The 9,552-nt window shown below is 41.6% G+C and overlaps 1 protein-coding gene across 1 annotated transcript in view; it reads left to right on the plus strand.

The window, feature by feature from the left end:
- Positions 1 to 9,552, plus strand: part of RTKN2 (rhotekin 2) — a 50,765-nt gene that overhangs the window by 1,124 nt on the left and 40,089 nt on the right. The window contains exon 2 of the mRNA XM_027694149.1: positions 35 to 225. The gene's annotated coding sequence lies outside the window, so the exon portion shown is untranslated. The remainder of the gene's footprint in view (positions 1 to 34; positions 226 to 9,552) is intronic.

Here is a 9,552-nt window from a genome sequence, read left to right on the forward strand (position 1 = left end):
TCCAGTCCGGGTTTTTCCTCATTCCGTACTCCAGACAAATCCAGTCCGGGTTTTCCCTCACCCCCGAGAAATTATTGAAACCGTCTTAAATGGGGCCTGAACGGGAATAGAGGCAAGGATGGAAAGGAGGTCCTGCTTCAGGACTGTTCGCAACCAAACGGGAAGAAAAGCGGTACAGGTCCTCTCTGCTGGACAGGAGGTACGCGGTTGCAGGAATAACGCTGGGTAAGTGCCCGGAGGTAAGAGAGCCTCTAGATCGAAACAAGGCTGCTTTAAGGAACCAGGGTAAGCAAATAGCGCCGAAACAAAAAAGACGGGAGAAATACCTGCCCAGAACAAAAACTGCTCAGGGAATGGGGTCTAAACGTGTCCTCAGAGCAAAAGAGAGTTTACGAAGCGATAAAATGCCTCCTTAAACAACATGAGGCCGTCTCCGACACGCCGCCCAGCCCGCGAACTCGCTTGCAGACCAAGAGAACTACGAGACCGGCTCCCTCAGCAACTCCGAGCCACCCAGCACGGACCCGGACCTGCCTCTCCATCTCCGAGGGTGAGGGCGGCAAGGGGGACCAGCCCGGGGGGGATTTCCCGTGCGTAAGTGATCAGGAAAGAAAAGCAAAATCTCTCACTCTTCAGTCCTTTTAATCACTTATGGGTAACTTAAAACCAAAGAATTGCCTTTACTAAAAACGGGTATGCAAAAAGCTTTAAGGGGTTCTCCCGGGGAATGGGTCTTTGTGCTAAAAGTTGTAGTGAAATGCATCGGTCTTGGTAGTAATTTGCCCCTGTGAAAACCTTCTGCCAAAATATCGTATTAAACAAAAAAACCCAGAGTTTTGGCAAAAGGAAAACAAGCCCCTACAGAAACAGTTTCTGTTAGGAGAAAAAAGAAAAAAAAAGGTAACCCTCCTGCTACAGACAGCGTTAGCAAAGTAAGAGATAAGATGTTAGTAGTCACACAATAAGAGTAATTTGTTGCCTAGTAACCAGGTGAGAGATTTGGATCTCTCCGGCCAGAGAAAACTACATAATCAGAAAAATTTGAACTGTCAATTTCTCGGGAGAAGTAGATTCTCTCGTTTTCTGCCCCTGTTCTGAGGAAAGGGAAAGGTAGAACCCTCCTGCTTCACACAAAAACTGCAACTTTGCAACCTTCTGATTGGGGAAAGAAATTATCTCGCCTTGCAGTCCGGAGGGAGAGGACAGAAATCCTAAAACCTCTTCTCTCTTGCTTTGAGTTTCCCTACCCTATAGGATGGGGGAAGAATGGCACTGCAACCAGAAAGCCCTTACGTCACTCAGTTTCCTTATCAGTAGCTAGCTTCTAACCAGCCCTTTGTGGAGGGGGGGCAAACCCAAAACCTCTGGGGAAAGAAAAAAAAAGGCTACCTTCCTCAAAGATAGTTTAGAAACCAAGTAAATCTCCTACAAGCTGCCTTTATATTGTCATCCTCTAAGATACTCCTACAAATAAAAGTCAAAGATGAAATTGTAAATTTATAAGGTTATTAACCGGAAAAGTCTAAGTTTGTCTCACAAATCAGAACCCTGAATGTATGCTTGAACAGGCAAGCTGCTTTCAGCAAAAAGGAAAAGAACTGTTACCACATTCCTGCGATATCTGCAAATGAGAAATGAAATCGACTTCAAAAACCACACGGAACGTGAACTCGAACAAGCAGCAACAGACCAGAAACTGTGAAGTAAAAATCACCGAATACCTTGCCTTTTGTGTTTGCAGCAGAACCTCTTAGTGTAACACATAATATTAAGTTTTGGTTTGCTGTTAAGATAACGTTTGCCTGTGTTTTCTAATTGTTTCAGCAAAAGAAAAGATTCCCTAATAATTCATATAAAGGTTCATGCACAATTTCATGCGAATAATCAAATCAGGTTATACCAAGAAAGCTCACAGCATCTGCTTTTAATAAGTTACCACTTTAAACACATATTTGCCTCATTGCTTTTACCCTTACACACCATACACCACTGACAAACTGCAGAGATACAAAAGGACTAGAAAGTTGCAAACAAGACCACATCAGTGTGAAAGCTATAAAAGGCATTGTGTTTACATACAGATTGGATTTAAAGAGTTTTCTAGGTTTATGCAACAAAAACAGGTCCAACAAAGCAAAGTTTTTACAGGTTGAATTGAATAGCAAGACTTTCATATGCTTCTTAAAACTGACTATAAAGATATCCAGGCACGTTTAAACAGCTATGACTCCTTCATATGCCTTTATAATGCCCAGCTTTGTAGCCCAAATTATTTTGACATGTATAATCATACTTTTCATTTCAGGTATATAAAAAGCTACACATTGCCTTGAAAAAAGAGTCTTCTTGCTAAAATGAATTCTCACTTGTGGTGTTAAAAGTAAGGCTGTGGAATTTTGTTATTAGTTCATTCTAAGTCAATACATCAAAGCATTGATCAGCATGTTTAGTTACCTTGATAAGTTTGTCAAATAAAGCATTCAGTTTTGGACCCTCACACTGGATCATGCAATTATTCAAACCATCTTAATAACCCTTGTAACTATACAAGCATACAAGGAATAAATGCAGTATAGCAGCGTGAATCAGACACTGGTGTCCACCTCAGATTGGTGTGAAGCAGCCACGTTACTGTATCAGTTTCATGCATTTAGCTTTGCTTCTGGGTTTATATAAATATATATTTAGAAGTCAGAAAGTTTTGTGGATTTTTTGTTTGTTTCTTTCTTTGCTTGGTTTGGTTTTTTATTATTATTTCTTTTAAATATGACCCTAATTTAGTCTCATTATTTAGGGAGGGGAGCAGTAATAATGGGATTTCCATTTGGAGTATGAGGAATACAGAATAGTTTGGTTTGACCCTTAAATGCCATCTAGTCCAGCTTCCCTGCAGTGAGCAGGGACATCTTCAACTAGATTGGGTTGCTCAGAGTCCTGTCCAACCTGACCTTGAATGTTTCCAGGGATGGGGCATCCTGCACCTCTCTGGGAACCTGGGCCAGTGTCTCACCACCCTCACTGTACAAAATTTCTTCATTGTCTACTAAATCTAAAGTCTAAGTCTTCTCTAGGTCTAAATCCATGTGATTGATGTTAGAGTACCCTGCCAATATGTTCTCTCAATTGGGAAATATGCCTCTAAACTTTTTTTATGCCACAGATGTGTTTCTATTTTTATAAATTTTTGGAAACATGAGCAAGGCTGGTTGTAGAGTAGCAGCCTTTTTGAGGTAATAGTGAAATATTGCACTTCCAAAATCTGGTGCTTGAGGCCATAGTGGTAATATGCTGCAGATTCTTTTTATTACTGTGGGAGAAAGCACTGCAGTAAAGTTTAATTCTGTACTAATATGTCTGTTCCTTGAGTGCAATATACAGGCAGAGTCCTAAACACTGAGAAAATCTGAGCACATTGATAGATACCTTTGATGTAATTAAGACATTCCCAGTAAATTATTCACCAGATGGCACATCAAAGGAAGTTACTCAAATTGCATTTCAGAGCTTCAGCTAATCTCTAAAGTGTGTGGGCTACCATCCAGGCTGCAACATTTTGCATGAGTTAGTTGTCCTGTATCACCTTGTCTAAATGTGGTGATTTTCCCTTCTTTTGTCCTCAAGCAGTACCAAAAACCAGAAGGAAGATCATGAGGGAATAGTTTTGAATTGTTTGTCTCCAGATTCGGGGCTTCTGACTATTTCTTTGTAGGAGGCCAACGCTGGCAGGATGTGACCCTGCTCTGATTCCCATTTTCTTGGTTGTTGTCCTCTATTGTCCATTATTTTTCTCTGTGGTGCCCATAGACTTCCTACCTTCTCCCCACATCAGGGGAAGGTGTTCGGGGCTGATGCTCCAATGTGCAGATGGATGCTGTACAAGTGAGGTGAACCTAGTATGGTGGGATTTGCCTGAGGCTCCATCCACATTTAGAAGAGCTGACACCCTCCTACCCTCTCCAGCCGATGGTAACAAGAGGCATCATGGTCTTAAGAACAGAAAATGTTGATGACTTTGAAGGAGCCCATCGATCTGCAGCCTCAGCTACATGGGTTTGGACTGTTAGGTCTGAAATCCATCAACCATCTAGTCCCAGCAATTCTTCTTTCAAGATTTCTCAGGGTTTACTGCACTCTAAATATTTATTTTGCTGGATTGGGATCCAGCTCCTCATCTCTTCATGCCTACTCCTGATGCTCCCATTTGGATGCCCAGTTCAGCTATTCTCTCAGCATTTGGATAGGAACAGCCCTCCTTTTATATACCAGTAAGTGTGCATTGTACAGTGGAGGACGTACATCAACCATTATATGTCTGAGCTTCATCCCCTGTGACTGGAATCTGGAGTGGGTAGGATCTAACACCATCACTAACACAAAGCCTGGATTGACACAGCCATAATGCATGACTCATCCGTGAAAGTTTGCCAAGTGCTGGGGAGGCATTATCCAGTTTATTTGTATGCATCTCTCTCTTTCAAGATCTCTTTCAACACTTTGCAGTATGATTTCCAGAAGGATAAAAGTTACTTAAATAAAACCAGCATGTACCAACCTGCTGGTGCTGTAAGGAAGGTGGAATATTCATAATATTCAGCCTTTTTTCAGGTAGTGGTCTGTATCTGTTGCACAGGTCCCATCTGACCTCTTCCTGTTTTGAGGGTTCCTACAAGCTTAAAAATCCCACTTCAAAAGTGAAGTAAATTTTGTTTGGCTGATAATTCCACTTTACTGAAGGTGGATAGAAAACAGAGTGTTTTAAAACCAGTTTGCTTTTGAAGAGTTACTGTAGTTGTTTATCTTCTGATTTTTTTTTTCTCATGCTAAACAAGGAAAATAGGTGAGTCAGTTTTGTTTTCACTTGCAGCCACTTTCCCCTTCAGGCTTGCAATGCTGACATGTTTGAGGGGGCCTTTTTTTGTGGTGTAGAACTGGATTCACTATGATCACTTTGGCTGCATCCAGCAGCCTCTGACTACCTTGTTTCTGTAGTGGTTTGCTTTTGAAAAAGGGGTGTCAGAAGTTTTTGTCTCTTCACGCCCACGCTCCCCACCCAGGTCTTCATTGCATGATCCAGCTGGTTTTTAGGAAATGTGGGGAGTTACTGTTGGGGAAGTTTTACTAAACTATATATGGGCATATAAAGACACACATCTGCACATCCCTTACCAGCGCATGCAGAGGAGGTTGGGAGTTTGGCTCTGGCAAGTAGCACAGTCTCCCCATCCTGTAAAAGCTGGGCCTGAAATAGGTGTGTCTGTTCAGGTCAGCTTATTTGTATGCTGGGAAGTGCTGTGTTTTTCCTGGTGTTTGAGCATGAACCACAAATGCACACGATGACTTGAACTGCTGAAACTTACCTGCATTTAGTATTTACCATCTCTCAATTTACTGGGAGGAAGTAACAAGTGAGTAGTGAAATCTAAGGAATGACCTTAGAAACTGGTAAGAAGTGTTTCAGTGACTTTTATGGTAGTGGTGCCTTAGACTGGAACTCATGTTAACTTTGCATGCAGATATATTCAGGAATTATCAAACATACAACAATGCTTATTTTGCTGCCACAGGCACTCATACCCATCAAGCAGGAAGGAGACTTTTGGTGGTGCATTTTAGCACACTGATTGAGTAGCACTCTGCTGGCAGAGAGAGTGAAGGCGAAGGAGGAGAACATGAATGTATGTATTGAGTTTATGTGACTGTTTGGTGCTGGTTAGTTGATTTCTGGTTAATTAATCTCTTCTGCATTAGTTTGCACCATTTAGGCCATACCTGGTGAGAGTTGTCAAGTGTGAGATGGCTGTGGGCATATTTTCCAAAAGACAGGAGAAGGAGGTGGGAAGGAGCGTCAGCAATAGATATGGCCTAAACTTCAACCATCTTATTTTTCTTCAAAAAAAGTTACTCCACTTAGTTAGAAGGATAAACAAAATAAAACTAGCGCCTCTTGAGAGGAAAAGTTGGGGGAAACTTGTCTTCCAACCGAGTTACTCTTTACTGGGCTTATTTTGTAAGAGAAGAAGAACATATCAGGTTTCCAGTGCCTCTACTTCAGAGAATGAAAGTCTAAGCTCTAAGTTATAATATCCACAAGAATAAACTGGAGCCTTTTAACGAAGCTGTCTCGCTCCTGCTCCCCACACTATTGGCCACAGTGTAGCAGCAGCTCTGGCAACAGCAGTGGGACCTTGAGTTCTGGTACTCTGGGGCAAGTGGCAGCAGCTGAGGAAGGTCAGGACATCCCTGGTGGCAGCAAGGGACAAACCTAGCATGGCTCTCCAAAAAGAATGTCATATGTTGTTGCAACAAACTGGCCTGGTGTATGCAGCTCTGTGCAGCTGATGAGTTCCTGCCCAGATACTCCTTGTGGGATTAGCTACCAGGTTGCTGTTCCCAGAGCTCTTCTGAAACGAGACAGACTCTGCAACAAAAAAGGGGAAATTTGTTTTCGAAAGAAGCTGCCCCACTCCAAAAAAGAGACTGAAAGATGGAAAAAAAACCCATGTCAAGATGTCTTTAAAGAAAGATTCCTCCATTTGTATCTCTCCAAAAGCAAAGCCTTTCCCTCATTAGGACTTATTAAAATACAGACATTTTCTCCAAAGGAAAGAAAAGCACAAAGCCTCCCATCAAAGCAGAATTTCAAGCAATTTAATTTGGAGAGCATTCTTTCTGCAATGGGCACTGCAATGGTAAGGAACACCACGTTTAAAAGTTCATACCACATGCCTTCCATGTTTGAGGAGCTGTGTGTGAAATAAGTCACACTGATTTCCCAACTGAAAAAAGTGCCCACAAGGCCATAAAAAGCCTGAGAATTGCCATCTATATCTAATTAGCTGATTCGGTGCCTAATCCTATGCACTGGGGTTTGAAAGTTTTTAATTTACATAAGCAGAGACATAAAAAGAAGAGTGTTAAGTAATTCAGTCCTCTGCCATATTCCAGCCTGTAGGAGAGTAGTTCCAGCCTTGTGGGAAGCAGTGGGGCTGGGCTTCCCCTGCCCCTGTTCTACCACATCCTTGACATCTGTGCTAGGACTCCAAGAGTTCAAAGGTCACTGAGAGGCCAAAAGGTCAAAAAGAGGTCAAATGACACCAAGAAATCAAAGGTCATCTAAAGGTCAAAGGTCACAAAAGGTAAATGTGGTCCAGAGGTCACAGGTCAAAGACTTTTGGGGGGGTGCACCTTCTAATATGGCTGATATTAAAGCCTCAGTAACGGAGAGAAGAATCCACAGCTCATCCCACTTCAGTTTTAGTTTATTTGAAAATGCTGTTTGTTCCTATACTCAAGCCAACTAGTGCTGTCACATAGCCTGAAATGGGCATGGGATTAACAGGAAATGACAGCATGAGCAACCAAGTTTCCGCACAACATCTGGCCATACAAACGTATCAATTCAAATGTACAAAGCCCACAGTTCTTCTGTCCTTGCTCTTTCTAGAAATTAAAATATCAATACGAATGATGATAGAGTTTTGCACAATCATGTGTCCTCCGGAGTTTCAATTAGCAGAACAATTGCCAGGTGCTGGCTGGAATGAAGCACTGGAAAGACAGAGCCTCAGAAGTATTTATGGTCCTTTCAATTCAAATTCAATTTCGATTCAAATTTCAATTCAATTTCAAATGTCCTTTAGGCATTTTCTGCATTCAGATAAGAATTTTTAAATCATGAAGAAAATACCATTATATTTCCTGTGTGGTTATCCATACTAATACGACTTAAAATTATTTGACTTAATTTTCTTAAGTAAAATCTCAAGTTCATTTTGGTTCCTACAGCCAGGAACTTCAATGCATCTCAGAACTGGCCATGTTGCAGGAACCAGAAGCAAAGAGCCCAACCCTGGGCAGTGGAGTCAGTAGCTCTGTGTACACCCCTGCCTGCCATCCAGCAGCTGGGATGGGCTGTTTGGTCTTCAGTCTTAACATATGATTTTTAAGGAACACTAAATTTGTGGCACTTTTCTGCACATATGATAATGCAGTAACTCAGAAGGAACACAAACAAAGGGAAAGTATAATACCCAAATACCCAAATCGTGAAGCACCAGTACACAGCACTTCTTTCAAAAGGGGGAAAACCAAAACAAAATGAGAGGAGGGGGGAAAAAAGCCTGTTTGGGCAATAAAAGGTGTTCTTTTTTATTTTCTGTTTGTATTATAGAATTGGTAATAAATTCAAACCAACAGGGACATCTCAGCTCGGATTCAGAAGAATACTGACAAAACTTAGTAGAATGCTACAAACATTTCTGTAGCCTGAATGCAGTTTTTTCTAGTCCCTTAGAAAACTTGGCTCTGCACCTTTTCACATTGATGTCACATATTCCATATATTAAATTCTTTCTCTGCTCAGGGTACCTGTACCCCAAATTTCACAGAGGAACACAGAGGACAGTTCAGACCTGCGTCTTTAATGCCATCTGAAAGTATATTGATTTTATTGGATGTTTAGAGTCAACTTGCTTCTATTCCTTCATGCTCTTTCCTCTTTCCTCCTCTTTTCTGATACTCACGTGAGCAGTTAATTTTCATGTTTGCATTACATCTAAAGGTCTGGAGGATCAGCTATTGCTGCCCTGGGAGAATGACTGACTGGAGGCTCCTGCAACTGGGCAGGACACTGAATGGGGGAATTAATGGGGTTTTCATAGCTTGCTGCAGAAATAGGCCTTTATTTACATCTAGTATTTTGTGCCAAATGTCCTATGTTAAAGCAATGTCTTGAGTAGTGCAAAGCGGGGCGTGAGTTTGTTGTCCTTCAAGGGACAATTTATTTTTGTTGTTATAATAAATGCTACCTTTTGCAATTGCCTTATCTACAGTGTTGAGAGCAAGGTGATGGATCATCTGTAATACTCACCACTTTGAAGGCACTGCCTGTGAGCATGTGAGAAGGTTCTGTCAATGGTTTTATGCACAAAGCAGATTCTTTTCAAAAGAAGGCTCTGAAGTCAATGACATCACAGGGGCTAGAAAGTGCAGTGAACTAAAGATGTGTATGCAGGCAACACCACACTGGGTAATTTAAAATTTAACAGATATGTATCCTTGAAAAAATTAAGTAAGTAAAAGGCACAATCCTTTGGAAATCTTATGCTCCTGCCACTGTCACATCTGCAATGAAAACATACACACACTTACAATATGAAAGATAAGTAACAGTTGATATGTAAAAAGATTCCTGAAAACAGATATTTTCACATGCTCATCTCTCTTTCAGGCAGCAGGTCTTGAAGGTTGTGTGAGTAGCTCTAGCTCCATCCGAGGCTGGGAACTGAAAGAATGTGTCTCTACCAAAGGAAAAAAAGCATATTGTGGCATGTTGCTTTCTTTCTTTTTCTCAAATTTCTTGCCCCCAGATGGCTGCTAACTTGATATAATTTTCATCCAGGGATGCTCCCACAGGGAGCAGGAACTGAGCCCAAACCGATCTCATCCAAATGGGTCTTGGTCCCATCTCCAGATTAACAAATGCCTGTGTTAAACTCAGGTGAGCCTTCCCAGCATGCAAAATTCCCCCTGCAGTTTCTCTCCAAGGCTTAC

This window comes from Neopelma chrysocephalum, unplaced genomic scaffold, assembly GCF_003984885.1.
Source record: "Neopelma chrysocephalum unplaced genomic scaffold, ASM398488v2 Primary Assembly neopelma1_96, whole genome shotgun sequence".
In the NCBI taxonomy this organism is placed as follows: domain Eukaryota; kingdom Metazoa; phylum Chordata; class Aves; order Passeriformes; family Pipridae; genus Neopelma; species Neopelma chrysocephalum.